Genomic DNA, 16601 nt, shown 5'->3' on the forward strand with positions numbered 1-16601 from the left:
ATTGATTCTAAATCCTAGGATACATATACTTATGTGAACAGGGGAGGTTAAGTTTCTTATATGGGAACAGAGGATTAAGTTTTTCTGAGTTTCATTTCTTAGACCAGTACACCTGCATATTCCCTTTGATCCCAGGCAAAGTGATTAAGGAGGTGACTCAGCTTCGAACAATGTACCCCACAAGCAAGCAGAACCATTAAGCGTGATCAGGCTGTCCCTACCAGGAGTCAAGACATCATCTCATCGCTTGACAACCAAGAATAACTGAATCTGCGGACCCACAGAACTGCATGTAGCAACATTCCGTTCCCAGCCTCACCCTCATCCATTCCCCTTTATAATTCAGTCCCCTGCACCTTGCTTTAAGACAGGGTTTAAATGCTTATAAGCTCCCAGTCTTCTTGGTTGGCTGGCCTTCTCAGTAAATGCCTTATATGATTCAACCCTGCCTTCCTTATTGGACATTGCTACAGGCAGCCTGAGCCCACCTGGGGGTTTCCCAGTAACAAAAGGATCCTTCTGCCCTAAATGTCATTACATTAGGTCCTCACTCTTACTTCAGAGCAGGTTTGGCAAACCCAGACCCACAGGCCAAATCCTGCTGGCTTCAAATGGCTTTTATATTTTGAAAGAGTTGTGGGGGCAGGGTTGAAAAAAAGAATATTTTATGAACATTAAATGGGAACATTATATGAAATTCTAATTTCAGTGTCCATAAATAAAGTTTTATTGGAACCTAGCCCCGCCCATTTGTTTACACATTGTCTATAGCTATTTTCACACTAAAACAGCAGAATTGAATGGTTGAGAGAGAGAGAGACAATGGCAACAAAGCCTCAAGTATTTACAGAAATAGTTTGCCAATCAACTTGAGAGTTAAGTTTCTTGCCTGTTTCTCCAGAAAAAATTTGGTGATATGTAGAGTATGAAGAATGTGAGCCCCTGAGAAGGGAGGGGAGAGCAGAAGTTCTGACTGGGAGAACTGCAGAACTTTGTCTCCTTCCTCTTAGGAAAGAGAAGCTATATACTAAGTCAGAGAGGGCCTGTGGGAGGGGGGTGGGGGCTTGTCACTTAAGAAGAGAAAGAGAAAGGAGAAGAGGGCAAAGTACCCTCAAACACTTCGTTATCGCCCAGACCAGTCTTTGCCTTTGTTTTTCCTATTAATCTCGTTTATAACCTCCACTGAATTGGAACATTAAATCTCAATGGTAGGTGTCACTACAGCCCCTTTGCTATGTGATTATCTTGGTTGTTGAAATGGCATTGGCGGCTCATCATTAAACATCTAGAGCAGCTCTGTCTACTAGAAATAATGTACCTTTATAATGACATCATTTTAAACAGTAAAAAAACAAAAATCTGGTGATGTTAGTAAAGTATCTTGTATATGTTACGTGTCATTGAGTCGGCTCCAGTTCCCAGAGACCCTGTGAATGAGCGATGTCCACAATATCCTGTCCTCGGCAGCCCTGCTCAGCTCCTGCAGACTCATGCCCATGGCTTCTTTTATGGAGCCAATCCATCTCATGTTTGGCCTACCGCTTTTCCTACTGTCTTCCATTCTCCCCAGCACTATTGCCTTTTCCAAAGAACCCTACCTTCTCATGATGTGCCCAAAGAACAGCTTTGGTTTTGTCATTTTGCCTCCAGCAAAATTCCAGCCTTAATTTGCTCTAGGACCCATTTGTTCATCTTTCTGATGGCCCAGGGTGTCGGTAGAGCTCCTCCAACACTATTATTTCAAATAAATAATCTTTTTTTTTTTCCTAACGGCCCTCTTCACTGTTCAACTGTCACATCCATACAAGATTGTAGATAATCTTAGCCTTTGTCTCTAATAACACATCTTTGCTCTTGGTGATCAAAGTATCTTACTTGATCCAATATCTCCAAAATATTATCTATTCAACATGTAATCAATATAAAATTATCAACAAGACATTCTGTAGTCTCTTTTCATACTAAGTCTTTGAATCTTGTGGGTATTTTATACATATAGCCCATTTCAACTTAAAAATCTAATGCAAATTATTTTTATCTAAAACACTTGATCTGTATTTATACTTTATAAAACTCAGAGTTGAAAAAAGTAAGCCATATACTCAAATTATTCTAAACATACTTAAACATTTTCTAATAACTGGAAAAAGGATGGTCTTCTTTGGCAGACACAGTTTCCAAAAGGTAAAGATTCCAAAATGTCCTAAAGGTTGTGATATTTCCATACTCTCCATCAAATCCATAAACAAGTCTTATCGGCTTTGTCTTTAAAATATCAATTATAGATAAATAAATAAATAAAATATCCATTTTAGTTGGAGGACAAACACTTCCCAACTTTAAGCCCACTACAAAGCTATAGTAATCAAGACAGTAAATAAAGTAGCCCTAGCTGGTTTGACTCAGTTTGAGCGTCGGTCTGAGGACTGAAGGGTCCCAGGTTTGATTCTGGTCAAGGGCACATGCCCCAGTTGCCAGCTCAATCCCCAGTAGGGGGTGCACAGGAGGCAGCCAGTCAATGATTGTCTCTCATCATTGATGTTTCTTTCTCTCTCTCCCTCTCCCTTTCTCTCTGAAATGGATAAAAAAAAATTTTTTTTTAAAGTATGCAGTTTCTTTTGGAGAAAAATGTTCTGGAATTAGCGGTGATGGTTGCTTAACTCTGAGAATATATTAAAAACCACTGAATTACACACTTTGAAATGGTGCATTTTATGGCATGTGAATTATATCTCAATTTAAAAAATGTATATGTATGTAACTTTTATCTTCCACTTCTCCCCATTCTCACTGCCACTACTCTCATCCAAGTCACCATCACCTTTCATTCCCAACCTTTCATTCACCTGCAAAAGCCTCAGAACCTGTCTTCCTGCCTCTACTCTTACCCACTAAAACCCATGGTAGTTTTCTTCACACAGCAGCCAGCCCAATATTGTGTGGACCCATCTGATTTTTTAAATGCATTCATTTATTGTGTCTAACTTTTTACTTTGTAATAATTTCACACTTATAAAAAAGTTGCAAAAGTAATACAAAGAATTCCTATATACCCTTTATCTTACATAACCATAGAATAATCAACACCAAGAAATGTATACCCTCCTATTAACTAACCTATAGACCTTATTTAAATTTCACTGGTTGTCCCACTAATGTTCTTTTTCTGCTGCAGAACCCAATCTAGGAACCCATACTGCATTTAGTTGCCCTGTCTCCTTAACCTTTGCCGAACTGAGACAGTTCCTCAGTATTTGTCTTTTATAACCTTGACATTTTTGAAGAATAGAGGCTAGTTATTTTGTAGAATGTCTCTATTTGAAGTTGTCGGATGTTAATCACGATTAATGTCAGGTTATGCATTTTTGGCAAGAACACCACAGAAGTGATGCTGTGTCCTTCGCAGTCATCTGATCAGAAAGCACCTGGTGTTGATTTCCCCATTGCTAGTGATCACTTGGTTAAGGGGGTGTCCCCGGGTTTCTCCTCTATAAATCTGTGAGTTTTTCCTTGGTAATGAACAAGGATCTGGTGGGAGATACTATGAGACTATGCAAATATCTTCTTTCTCATCATACTTTTGCCCACTAAATTTATTAATTGCTGATTATAGCCTACACCAGTTATTGTCAAAGGGTGATTTTCCTATGTCCATCATTTCTTCCATGTTAATTAATTTAATCTCCTGTAATGAAGAGCTGTTTGTTTGTTTGTTTGTTTGTTTCTCACACAGCTCATAAGTGGCCTAACCATGTCCCCTTATTCCCACACCCTGATTGCAGGCTGCTGACAACTTCAGGGTGGCTTCAGGGGTGAAGGTGTGATCTGTGTGAGGTCTTCAGGGGTTGGATTTTCCAGGAGTCTCCTTGACCAGGAGGAAGAACTAGCCCAGTCCTAGACAGAGGTGGGTCTGGCTCAGTTGACTGGCAGTAAAACATGCATACTCACCTCTAGGAGGCTTGTGGGCATTAAGTGAGTAAATGCCTGGCACATAGGAGAGGCTCACTCCGCGCTCCGCCAGACTGATCTGACCAGACTCCTGCTACCGCGGACACTTTGGTGTCCAGCCTTTGCCCACAGGTGGTGGCTGTGCATCAAGCACTCGCCCAGCAGGAATCAGGCAGTTCACTCAAACGATTTAACTGAAAAGACTTTACAAAGGCACCGGCAAGAGGTTATGAGCTACTAGTAACAAAGTACTACCTGTGCTGAGAAGCCCTTTCTACCCCCAGATATGAAGGAACAAAAAAAGGGGAGAGAATTACTGAGTCTAGTAAAAGCTAGGACTGCAGGGGAAGGTCTGCCCACAGGAACTGTGGGCCAGGTGTCAGCCTTTCTCAAACTGTAGAGAGCATCACAATCCCCTGGAGGGCTTGTTAAAATACAGATTGCCGGGTCCCCCGAAAGTTGGGAGTAGGGCCAAAAACTCGCACTTCTCACTGGCTCCTAGGTGGTACAGATGCTGCAGGTGTGGTGTCTCTTTGAGAACCACTGCCTCAGAGGAACAAAAACAAAAACCCTGGGGAGAACAGGGAGGAGATGTAAATAGCCTGACCTCTCTCTCCTCCGCTGCCAGTGTTTTCCATTGGCTGAACCCAACCTGACCCTAGAGCACAAGGAGCTGTGTGCAGCCTCCCCGGGGGCCTGGCAAGCCACCTATGCCCATGGGAGAAAGTGTTTCCTTTCCCAGTGAAGGGCTGAGGTTGTTTGGGGTCATTTTATTTTTTAAAGTATATTTTTATTGATTTCAGAGAGGAAGGGAGAGACACAGCAACATTGATGACAAGGAAACATGGACCCGCTGCCTCCTGCACGCCCCCTGCTAAGGGTCAACCAGCCCGCAACCCAGGCATGTGCCCTGATTGGGAATCAAATCGTTGACCTCCTGGTTCATAGGTCGACGCTCAACCACTGAGCCTCTCCGAATCGGCTCCTTCTGCTTCTTTAAAAGTTTTATCTTCACGGTTTTTTCAAGTGAAATGCTATTGATTCAGGACTCCTCATACTAAGCTATGCAGTGGAACTTTTTTTTATCCTAAGTGCAAGTTCCACTAGTTCAGTGACTTTGTTGTGGAATACCCTAGAGCAGCAATGTCCATCTGGTGTGCCGCAGGAAGCACACCGGTGTGCTGCAAGGATTTTTAAAACATACAATATATGGCTCTAGCCAGTGTGGCTCAATGGGTAGAGCATCACCCCACGGACTGAAGGGTGCAGGTGCGATCCCCGGCCCTGTTGGGGCGCATGCCGGAGGCAACCAATCAGTGTGTTTCTCTCACATGGATGTTTCTCTCTGTCTCTTCCCCTCCCTTCAACTCTAAAATCCAATGGAAAAATATCCTCAGGTGAGGATTAACAACAACAACAACAAAAACACAAAAAGAAAACATGCAATAATCTGACTATGCAGTCAGGGGCACTGACCTCTTTCCCTTGGACGGTCAGATAAAAGAATGACAGAGACACGTGCCTCTTGGACGCCGTATGCCGGTGCGTGTCGCGCAAGGAGGCCGCGTTCTCCGACAAGCAGCTCCACAGCTCCGCGTGTGCTCAGCCAGGGCTTCCATCCTCCTCGTCAGGTTTGCAAACTCGGAGAAATCAGAAACGGTGGTTTGTCGTCTTTCCAATAACCAGAGATACTTGCTTCTGGACGGGGACAGCCGCCACGAGGTCGAAGTCACACTCGCCTCGGCCGTGCAGGTCCCTGCGGCAGGCTTCCCCGCCGCCGGAGGGGCACCGCGCGGGCCACGGGAATGTCCCCTGCAGCCCTCAGCCCCGGGGCGGAGGGCATGACCCCGCCGAAGCGACTGCAGGATCAGAGGCATGTGCGGCAGGAGCAGCCATGCGCAAGGCCGCCAAGCTCCCCCACAAACCCGGGACCGGTAACCGCACGCGGGCGCTGTCCACGCGGAGCCTGCGCTCTGCGGTCCCCTGATCCCGCGCGTGGGGGGAAGGCAACGCGAGACTTTGGAGAAAAAGACGCGTTCGCCGACCTATTGCGGGCGTGCACCTTTGTTCATGCTCCGAACAGCTTCCGGCTTGAGAAGCGGCCTTTTCTTGTTGATACTTAGGTGGGTGGGAGCGAACCAGCTACACGACCGCTACGCTGTGTTGAGCATAACCTTTGCCATGTTGTTCGGAGTCCCGGTTTCCTAGAACAGCGGTTCTCAACCTTGGCTGCACATTAGAATCACCTGGGAATCTTTTTAAAATCCTGATTTCTCGGCCTCATTCTCCGGAAATTCTGTTTCTTTGTTACTAATGTTTTGGCTCCACCCCATAACAAAGAATTTCCGGAGGACGAGGCCCAGAAATCAGGATTTTAAAAAGATTCCCACGTGATTCTAATGTGCAGCCAAGGTTGAGAACCGCTGTCCTAGAAGGTTCTGACCCCTCGTCTTCTTCATTCGTTCTCTCACAGGATGATCCGATCCGGGCCGTGGGAGCTCCGCGAGCTGGCCCCAACCGGGTCTGCAGACTCCTTTACTGCGGCCCTAATTAGGGGCCATGCAAACCTTTGATACTTCACTATGGGGAAGGAGTCAGCTGTGTGTTTTGTACTTTTCACTTACTGTTTTACTTCATTAAAGTAATTGTACAACAAAAATAAATAATAAATCTGTAAAAAAAAAAAAAAAATGACGAGACAACACAATAATAGCCGCCTGGTATGAATGACTCAGATCAGCAAAAAATATATTATAATATATATTTTTGGTGTGCTGCAGAATGTTAGTAGTTAGTGTCTGTGTCCCATGAGATGAAAGGGGCACTCAGGAGTTGCGCTCATGGTACGGGTCCCTGCACTGTGGCCCTGTAATTACATTCTTTGAGGACTTCTGTAAATAATTGCCTTGGATTGGGTCCAAGCAACTTCCTATTGAGTTCTGGTGTGTACAGAAAGGTGTCTCTGTCACTTGCCAGTGTGTTTGTTTGCTTAGTGATGACAAGGGTCACCAAAGTCAGGAAAAAACCTAGAAACTACAGCCTCTAGCCCAGCCACAAGGTGAAAATCAGAGCACCTTGTGTACAATCAAATGCCTGTGGAGTTTCCTGTGCCTGTAACTATTCATGGGATATTATAACTGGAATCTTTCCGTGGCAGGTGACAAAAGCCCAAATCAAACTAGATGCAAAAGGGAACTCATTAGCTTCTATAGATAATCATTTCAGGGAAATCCTCAGGCATGGCTGGTCCCAATGCAGGAATCTCTCTCCATCTCTAGAAGCTCTTGACTTCCTTTTTGCTAAAGTCACCACGTTGCAATTCTGTCTAATCATCTCAGGCAAACAGAGGCTCAGCTCTTGGTCAGAGCCCATTTGGAGAGTGGTGTGCCATTCAGGAAGTCATTCTCCAAGTAAGGAGTGAACAAATGCAAGGGAACCAGGGCTGGCGTAGCAGGAGCCATCTGCCCCTGTGGAAAGAAAAATGTTATCCCTGGCATTATTTAGAATCATTCATGATAATAAAAAGTTTACTGACTTTTAGTCCATTCTTATTACTGTTTATAAATTAAATCTTTATTGTTGAAAGTAGCACACATATCACACATGTCCCCTTTCTGCCCCTCCTCCCCCGTTGGCCCCTTCTAGCTTGCCTATGGGTTATGCATATATGCATGCATGTTCTTTGGTTGATCACTCTGTAGACCGCATACACCTTAGTTCCTGCGCTCAGGACAATGGCTCCCACCTCCCACTCCCTGCTGGTGGCTTCCAAATATCTCTCCCCTGGTGGCATCACCAGCTGCCTGCAGGAAGGACATTTCCACTTAAATACCCCCCTAGGTCTGATCCTGAACTCCACCTTGCTTCTCCCCCTGTGCTCTGTCTCAAAAGGTGCCTCTATCCAACAAGCAGTGAAGAGGGTTACCATGAAGTCGCACTGTCTCTAATCTTTAAGGCAAGTCAGCAAGGGCCTCCCTCAAACTGCTCTGTTCTATACATCCAACGGGGCTGACCCAACGTGACCTGACATTGACACTGTTCATTCACAAATGTCCAAGACACAGAGTGCATGCTTCCCCCAGCCACTTCTCAGACAAGAAAAGGAACAAAGCACAGGTCACGCTTCTCACTTCTGGCCCTCTGTTGCCAAGTGGACTCCTGCTTTTGTGGTGCCCAGGCCTGGAGGAGTCATTCAAGAATTCTCTGAGTGGCCTCCAGTGTGTGGTTGGCAAGTCTTGGAGCCCATTGGGGCAATGGAGGCAGAGCTTGGGGCTTAGGAGAACCCCACAGAGTTCAATCATTTTTGAAATTTATCTCCAAACCTGACCCCTAGATTCCAGAATTTCAATGGGACTCTTCGGATTCATTTCCACAACACCCCAACCTTTGCCACCCCCACCCCCAGTCCTGACAAGGCTAGTCTGAGCATAATATTCATTAAAATACTTGCCAAGTGCCCAACAGTTTTTTTTACATTTACACACTCACCTGTTCTTTCCCATCACCCTGTGAGGGCTGGAAGACTCATTTCCTCACCTTAGAGAAGAGGAAATTAAAGCTTAATGAAATGAACATGACTTGGCCAAGATCCCACAGCTGGTGGGTGGGGGAGCCAGGACCCAAACCTGGACCTGTGTGCCAAGATCTCATGTGATGCTCATTGGCAGGAAAGAATGTCATCACCCTGGGCAAGCCTATTCCATTTACAAACACCTACCCACCCCCATCAAATTAGCACTCTTAGAGAGTCATCCCTTTGAGTAACAGAGTTAAGTTGTTACAGAGTGGCTGGTGTAAATTCATTTATCAGGTTGCCCCCTGAGATCACAGCAGCAAGGATGTGGGCATATTGCCAGGAAGAAAAGGAAGGTGCAGGCAGGCAGCCAAGTGCCATGTGGAAAGGGGAACCTCACAAGGTGGGCCCTCGTGGGGGACCGAGCACCTGAGGGCATGGGATTCTTAGAGTAGAACCAGGATCAGCCAAAGGACAGTAGTTTTGCCTCTCTCGCTGTGTCTAGATTCTCTCCCTGCAAATAGGGACAGAGATCAAGGTATAGGCATGACCTCTCTGACTGCATTCACCAAGGCCAACTGTGCTCATCTGAAGGACAGACATGAGCCCTAGCCAGTTTGGCTCAGTGGATAGAGAGTCAGTCTGCAGACTGAAGGGTCCTGGGTTCAGTTCTAGTCAAGGGCACATGCCCAGGGTACAGTCTCAATTCCCAGTAGGAAGCATGCAGGAAGCAGTCGATCAATGATTCTCTCTCATCATTGATGTTTCTATCTCTTTCTTCCTCTCCCTTCTTCTCTGAAATCAATAAAAAGGACAGACATGAGAAAGGACAAAAGAGATTATATTCAGGGGTGGGCAAAAGTAGGTTAATCATAATAATAAATAATATGAGAATGAATTAATAATACAAGAATAAACTGTGATTCATATATTCATAATTTGTATGCCTACTTTTGTCCACCCTGTATGAGGTTGTCACTTACACTGGTGTTCTTCCCTAAAGCCACTGACCTGTCCTACTCTGTTAAGATGTTGGAGACATCTGCTCTAATCATGTTTGTAGCCATTTAATCATTCATTCAAGCATTACCTGAGCACTCCAAGCGGGCTTCTAGGGAGCCAGTGAGACACAGCCATATTCTCCAGGCCATCACTGACTTCCTAGCCTCTTAAAAATTCCATACTCCCTGGTCAATTTGACCCTAGAGTGTCTTAACCTAGGATCCATTGACTCCTGTAAGCAATCAATGGAACACTTACGTGTTTTTATTTATGATTTTGAATCTTGCTGGGGAACAGTCCCTTCCTTGGCTTCATCAGATACCCACAAAATGACCTGCTGCTTAGGGTCATTACCAGAGGAGGGCTGTAATGTTATTCTTTTGCAAATACTTCCAACAATACACAGTGTGCTGGAAATCCTTCCCGCCTGCAGCAGCATGTTCTATAAAAGCCATGGATCCACGAATAAACCAACTCTGAAATTCTACTTTCTCTATACAATGAGTTCCTTTTTTAAATGAGGACTAATTTTATTCACATTTGGTAACAGGAAGCTAGAGCTGTCAACACAGACATTTATACATGTCGTGAAGGCCCTAAAATAGCCCTTGAAGCCAGCCACTAGATTCCATAGAGCTGATGCTTTAATGGAACCATTCTTCTCTTATTCCAAAATAGTCTCCACTTTGATACACATGTTGTCAACTGCAGCAAAAAATGTAGGTTTGGGTGTGTGTGTGTGTTTAAAATATTACCACTGCTATCTGTTTACATTATATTTTCAGATTAATATTAAATTGGTATATTGTCAGGAGGGTTTTAAAGGGTGCGAGCCTGTTTTCCTCTGCAGAAGTAAGATTAATTGACCCTGTTGTAAAGAAATGAACCCAATCTAGTTTGATAGCTTCCTTGCTAATTGCTAGCTATACAGTGCTTACAGTTTTAGCAATTAATTTGGAAACTCAATAATATCATAATAATGGAAAGAACTTTAACTGCAGAGATCCCTGACAGTATTGTACTTAACTGCAGTGCTCTCTCCTCCTTCCCTTTCCTTCCCCTCCTGAAAGTTTTTTGAACTCAAAGCAGGGAGTTGACTTTGCCACTAGCTTCCCAAGGACATTTGGTATCTTGAACAACTGCCAAGCAATTGTTGAGTAACTGCTCTATTGGACTTTACTAGAGGCACTTAGGAAAAGGCAGTTAAAATCTAACCGTGAAGACAGGACTGACCCAAAATAAATAGGAAGTAACATAAGATGATAGGTAATTAAGTATTAACTTATGAATAGCTGATTCAGAGTGTTATTGGAGGTTAGGGAACAGAGATGGTGATGTTGGCTTGATTACTGTGATAGATTTGAAGTAAAGGTAGAATTGAGTTGGATCTTGAAGGAAGATGGCAGTGACAAGACCAAAAACAGTACCATTCATAGAGGGGGGAAATAAATAAAGAAACTATCGATTTTACAACCATTTCCACTAAATGCTTTGTATGAGTTATCTCATTGGATCTTCAGAGCACCACTTTTCAAAGATGAAGAAAGTGAGGGTCAGAGAGGTTAAGGACCTTGGCCAATGATGGAATTAGGTTTGTCAGCAACCTAAGCCTGTGTTCTTTCTTTCAGAGAGGAAGGGAGAGGGAGAGATGGAAACATCAGTGATGAAAGAGAATCATTGATTGGCTGCCTCTTGCATTCCCCCTACTGGGCATTGAGCCTGCAACCCCGGGCATGTGGTTGAAGAATGACCTCCTGGTTCCTGGGTCAATGCTTAACCATTGAGCCGCATCGGCTGGGCCCTTCCTTTTTTTTAATCCTCACTCAAGGATATGTTTATTGATTTTAGAGAGAGGAGAAGGGAGGGAAACATCAATGTGAGAGAGAAACATGGATTGGTTGCCTCCCATACGGGTGCCCCCTTCCCTCACCCCCTTTTTCTCCTTGAAGTCAGCGACCACGTTATAAGCATTCCTTGTGGAGAGGCCACATGGTGAGAAACTGAAGCTTACCAGCAAGCACGGGAATGAGCTTGGAAGCAGATTCCCTAACCTGAGTCAAACTTTACAAAGACTCTGGCCCAGGAGACAGCTTCACTACAACCGCATGAGAGACCCTGAGTCCCAGGTGAGCTGCTGATTCCTGACCTCTGAACCTGCCTGAAGTAATGAATGTTTGCTGCATGAAGCTGCTAAATTTCATATTACTTAGCTAACAGGGGTAGGATGGGCCTTAACCACCAGATAGAAGAGATGGTTCTGACAAACTCGGCCCAAAGGAGGAAAAGGAGCTGTGGGGTTTTCCTGCCTCCAGGTCCCAAAGCTCACTTTTCTGTTTCAGGTTTCCACACAGGTTATTCCTTCTGCCTGTGCATCCCCCCCCCCGCCCCCCCGCCCCCCCCCCCCCCCCCCCCCGCATGTCTTCCTGTCTGCCTTTCAGGTCGGGGCTCAAACATCACCCCCTGCAGGAATCTCCCCTGATCTCCTCAGCTGGGATCCTATGGTCTAGAGAATCTCACTCTTCCTCCCCTCCCCATGATTCCTTTTATCACGGCCATAACTTACTATGGCCTATTTGGTTGTCTGTCCATCTCACTAAACTATGAGTAACTAACTTGAGGGCAGGGCTGATCCCAGCATGTAGCTAAGTACTTGGCTCACAGTAGGTACCCAGAAAGGATTAGAAGGCCTTCTAGAAGCTCAGTTATAGAAAGTTCCCAGAAAAGAAAAATAATGACTGGCTTGAAAGCAAGGGAGAATCTTTGGGACACACAGGAAAAGGACTTCCTCTCAGAGAAGCCAGGGGCCAGCACAGGGATCAAGGCAACCAAGCCTCAGAGCACAAACACCATTCAAACTGGGCTGGGGAGGGTGATTGGGTCCCAAGGCCATGCCTGAGACCAGGAAGCCAGCTCTGGACAGGACACAGCATCCAACTAGGCTGACCATTATACCAATCGAATTGACCTTGACCTAAAAACCAGCCTGTCTTTATTTAGGATTCAGACCTAGCTGCTGGGAGGGAAAGGAGCCTGGGGCCAGGTGTGAGATCAGCAGGATCAGCCAGTCCAATCTGGGGAGAGACTTTGGTTAATCAGAAACCAGGTTGCTCGAAGGGCCGTAAGCAGTTTATCCTTTCACCAATTGGATATTTTCCAGTTTGGGGATATTATGAATAAAGCTGCTTGGCTTCACTTTTTTGTTTCATTTTGTTTCTGATGGTTTAATATTTTTTAATAGACTTTAGATTTTAGAACATTTTTGGGTGCACAGCAATATTAAGTGTAAAGTAGGGAATTTCCATCTACGCCCTGTCTCCACACAACCATAACCCACTATCAACATCCCTAAGCAGAAGAGTACATTTGTTATCATTGATGAACCTACACTGACACATCATTATCACCCGACTCCATAGTTCACCTTAAATTTCATTTATGGTGCTGTACATTCGATGGGTATTGCCAAATGTATAATAAAACATATCCACCATTATAGCATTATACAGAATAGTTTCACTGCCATAAAAATTCACTGTGCTCTGCTTATTCATCCTTCCCTTCTCCAACCTCTGATTTTTATACTGTCTCCGCAGTTTTACCCTTTCTGAATGTCATATGTTGGAATCACAGTACGTAGCCTTCTCAGATTGGCTTCTTTCTCTTAGAAATATGCTTTAAGTTTCCTCCATGTCTTTTCACAGCTTGATAGCTCATTTCCTTTTTTACAAAAATATATTTTTATTGATTTTAGAGAGGAAAGAGATCGAGAGAGAGATAGAAACATCAATGATCTACACTAATAAAAGAGAAACATGCAAATTGGTGTCACTCTGCTACACCCACCAGCCAATCAGAGCAACTAGGCAAATTAACCCAACAAAGATGGTGGTTAATTTGCATACGCAGGCACTGAGCGAAGACTGAAGACTGGACACTGAAGACTGAAGAGGCTTGGCTTCTCTGTTGCGGCCGGACCAAAGGCCTGGGTCCCGGGTGCAGGAGGAAAACCGGTGACCTTTCAGTCTGGAGGCCAACGTTCTATCCACTGAGCCAAACCAGTTAGGGCTCATTTCCCTTTTTTTTTTTTTTAATATGATTGTTTTATTTATTTTCTTTTATTTTTATATTTTATTGATTTTTTTACAAAGAGGAAGAGAGAGGGATAGAGAGCTAGAAACATCGATGAGAGAGAAACATCGATAAGCTGCCTCCTGCACACCCCCTACTGGGGTTGTGCCAGCAACCACAGTACATGCCCTTGATTGGAATCGAATCTGGGACCCTTCAGTCCGCAGGCCAACACTCTATCCACTGAGCCAAACCGGTTAGGGCAATTTTATTTTATTTTTTAATCCTTATCCAAGGATATTTTTCCATTGATTTTTAGAGAGAGTAGAAGAGAGAAGTTAAGACAGAGAGAGAGAAACATCAATTTGAGAGAAACACGCAGGTTGGTTGCCTTCTGCAGGAGTCCCGATCAGGGGCCGGGCCTTGGAGGAGCCTGCAACCAAGGTACATGCCCTTGATCAGAACCGAACCCTTCGGTCCACAGGCCTACACTCTATCCACTGAGCCAAGCCAGCTAGGCGGCTCATTTCCTTTTAATGCTAAATAATATTCCATTGTCTGGATGTAATAGAATTTACTTATCTATTCACCTACTGAAGGACATAGTTGCTTCTGAGTCTTGGCAATTATGAATAAAACTGCTATAAACATCATGTGCTGGTTTTTTTTAATGGATATAGGTTTTTCAATGCCTCTGAATTGTATGGTACGAGAATTTCAGTTTTGTAAGAAACTGCCAAACTGTCTTACAAAGTGGCTGTATCATATTGCATTCCCACCAGCCGTGAATGAGAGTTCTTGTTGCTCCATATCTCCATCAGAATTTGATGGTGTCTGTGTTTCAGATTTTGGCCATTCTACTAGGTGTGTAGTGATAGCTCATTGTTTTAACTTGTATTTCCCTGGTGACGTATAATGCTGAACATCTTTTTATATGCTTCCTTGCCATCTGCATATCTTCTTTGGTGAAGTGTCTATTCAGGTCTTTTGTCCATGTTTTTATTTGATTGTTTTCTTATTGTTGAGTTTTAAGAGTTCTTTCTGTATTTTGCATAACATTCCTTTGTAAGACATGTGTTTTACAAATATTCTCTCCCAGTCTGTGGCTTGTCTTCTCATTGTCTTAACTTGGCTTAACTTTTTGTATTTAAATCTTTGTTCTCTCTGGAATTTGTTTTGATCCAAGTAGTGAGATTGGGAATCCAAATTTTGTTTGTTTGCTAATGATATGACAATCCAGTAGTAATCACAACATGACTTATTGAATAATTCATTTTCCCCACTAATTTGAAATATGTATGTGGATTTAAAAAGCAGAATGCTTTGTAAAGTCTGTATCTACTGGCTACTTAAAACAAGAGATGCCTAGATACTACCTTACACTTCTTCAAATGTGACAAGGCACCCTAGTCATCTTCACCCGTGTGTTCACCACATCCTAGAGTTCATAGTAGATAGTGGTTGTGTGAGCTACATTGGCGAAATTTTCCCCAAGGATGAATTGGGGGCTCCCTGAGAACAGAGACCATTAGCCTAGGACCCCCTTAAACTTATCCACTCCCTCAAACCAGCCATTCCCTAAGGGCAGCAATCCAGTTATCTCCTATATCAACATGCCTTCGCACAGTAAGAAATTGCTTCCCCATCAGGGAAAGGGGCCTTTGTGCTCCTATGAAGGTGGGAGTGCCCTGGAGCAGAAGCTGTACCTCCTCTGAAACCCACTGGATAGCTGCCCCCCACACTGGCCACTCCCTCCTCCTTGTTGACTATTTCTTAACACTGTTCCTGGGCTCTCTGAAGAGAAGGTGGCAGTGTGCACTGTGGTCCCAGTAAAATAAAGAGCACTTCTGTTTGGTGTTCATTGCTGGCATTCCTCCAGACCAGCAGACAACCACCTGGGGCTGGAGGGTGGCCTGGCCTCACCCCACAGCGGGGCAGCTCAAGTCAAGTTCTCTTTCCTCTGCTCAGGGGTCTGGGCAGGAAGAGGAAGTTTTCAGCTTGACCTCGCCCCCTCCCGTACCCCTTCCTCCTGGCTGGCTTCTGCTTTCCCAGCCATTGCCAACTGCCAGCCTTCCCACCCTCATTTTTTCCTTCTTTCTTTTTTTAAAAAAAATATATTTGTATTGATTTCAGAGAGGAAGGGAGAGAAAGATAGAAACATCAATGATGAGAATTATTGATCAGCTGCCTCCTGCACGCCCCTGACTGGGGATCGAGCCTGCAACTCGGGCATATGCCCTTGACGGGAATCAAATCCAGAACCCTTCAGTCTACAGGTTGACGCTCTATCCACTGAGCAAAACCAGCTAGGGCTCCTTTTCTTTCTTTCCCTTCAAATATTTTGTTTCCTTTTTCATAAAATTAAGCTTGCAGCTGTCCTCAGGAGGGCCGAAGGACAGAGTTGAGCAAGAGTTCTCTGGGTAGAGTGGTTCTCTCTGGTGAGACAGAGTAGAGGCCATGAGATGGAACTCAGCTGAGAAACCAGAACTGGGCAAGTTTCAGTACCTCAAGATTATCATAACTCAAAGTTGCTCACTGCTCCCCAGACACTGTGTTCACAAGAGCTTGTGATTAATATTTCACAGAGAGCAAATTAATAAAACATGCAATTAAATGTTCTCTTTTAGCAGCTCTATCTTATTAAAGGCCCGCAGCCTCAGGTCTCCAGTGTGGGGCTCACTCTACTGCAGATCTGAGACAGGGTCAGCTGCTCAGGTGAGAAGGAGCCAGCAGTCCTCCTCTGAGCCCCAAGTGGCAGCCTTGGGAGGGCCCCAGGGCAGGGGAAAGAGCAGGGTACCAGCAGGGCCTGGGGCCTGGAGAGGCATTTCTGACTCTGATGCTCACCAATGTCTTCACTAGAGCCTTCATTCCTTATCTCTACATGATGGTGGCAATTCCCTCTCATGGGATTGTCCTGAGGATGAACTGAAACTACATATAAAGCAAGTACATGTTACCCTGGCCAGTGTGGCTCTGTTGGTTGAATGTCATCCCGTGCACCAAAAAGTCACTGGTTTAATTCCTGGTCAGGGTATATGCCTGGGTTGCAGGCTCGATCCCCAGTAGGGGG

This window comes from Myotis yumanensis, unplaced genomic scaffold (genome assembly GCF_028538775.1).
Source record: "Myotis yumanensis isolate MYYU_CA2020_CCGP unplaced genomic scaffold, mMyoYum1.0.hap1 SCAF_14, whole genome shotgun sequence".
NCBI classification, from domain to species: Eukaryota; Metazoa; Chordata; class Mammalia; order Chiroptera; family Vespertilionidae; genus Myotis; species Myotis yumanensis.